Source organism: Mercenaria mercenaria, chromosome 1, assembly GCF_021730395.1.
Source record: "Mercenaria mercenaria strain notata chromosome 1, MADL_Memer_1, whole genome shotgun sequence".
NCBI classification, from domain to species: domain Eukaryota; kingdom Metazoa; phylum Mollusca; class Bivalvia; order Venerida; family Veneridae; genus Mercenaria; species Mercenaria mercenaria.
The window spans coordinates 70,953,678-70,955,000 of NC_069361.1; positions in this window are offsets into that span (position 1 = coordinate 70,953,678).

Consider the following 1,323-nt stretch of genomic DNA (forward strand, 5'->3'; position numbering starts at 1 on the left):
GCGTATAATATACTGACTAATGGTTAGGGTAAGTATTACCATGTATGTACACCGTATAAATTAGGTATCATTGCGTATAATATACTGACTAATGGTTAGGGTAAGTATTAACATGCCTAGTCAACCTTACTTAAATGGTGTACCTCCTTAAACGGTGCACATACAGACATTACATAATGCCTGCTGAAGGGTTACTTTAGGTCATCCTCCAGCATTAAAAGTTGAAAAGTGGAAAAGTGCCATATGACCCGAATTTTGTGGGTGTTACGTTTCATGAAACCATTGCACATAAAAGTAAATATATTTTCATACAACTTGTGGAAGAAAACAATAATATTTTTTCATAATATTTTTCAATTTCAAGTTTGTTTTTATGAAGCCTATATGAATGATGTTTTTATCGTGTCCGAGGAGGACGTCACGCCCGATTCTGTACTGTAAGTGTGAGCTCGTTTCCAATAAAATGGGACCCATCTCCTTCAGTGCCTATTAAAGAAATAGTACGTCTTAAATAAGTTAAACCATACTTTGTGAAGATAATAATAACATATTAATCAAATATTCCAAAATGATATTCATGCATAACGTAAAGATGGATGTATTCGCCTAGGTCTGATTTAATGACTTTAAAATACAGAACTTTATGTTTTACCTGTGACAGACATTCCGTCTCGATTCAATAAAATAAAACAGCAACATTTAACTATTATTCTTTAAGGAATTAAAACGCAAAATAAAACTCACATTTATAAATTTATAGATATTGGCACATTTACACTATTGCAACGGTTTTGTAATTTGAATAGTATGAAAGGTGCCCATATTAACAACTAGACAGACTTTGCATCCAGGTAGATCTAAATAATTGAGGCCTTTATCATTTGTTTATAGAAACATTATTACCTGAACACAATAAAAAATGTTGTAATAGTATATCTACAAATTCATGTTGGATCATATAATGGTTTCTTGGAGAAAAAAAAAACAAACATGAAATTTGCGCCATGCACGTAACATCGTTGTTGTAAATATCTATCCAAAGTGACTTAAAAACTGTTCAAGAAATAAAAATATATAAAGCGGACAATAAGTACTGTCTATTGCCATTTGTTATAACCGTACGTCACCAACCTTGAAATGAAATGGCCTAAAACTGCGTGCCAGACATTCCTAAGATAGTATAGAAACTGTCACTCTTTTGAGAACTTCCGGAAAAAGAACACGACTACATAATATATATAGTTCCTGAACCGAGAAATACGTAGTTCTACTATCAGTAATCTATTTTCTGCTTTTATTGTATGCTGTTTATGAATTAAAATC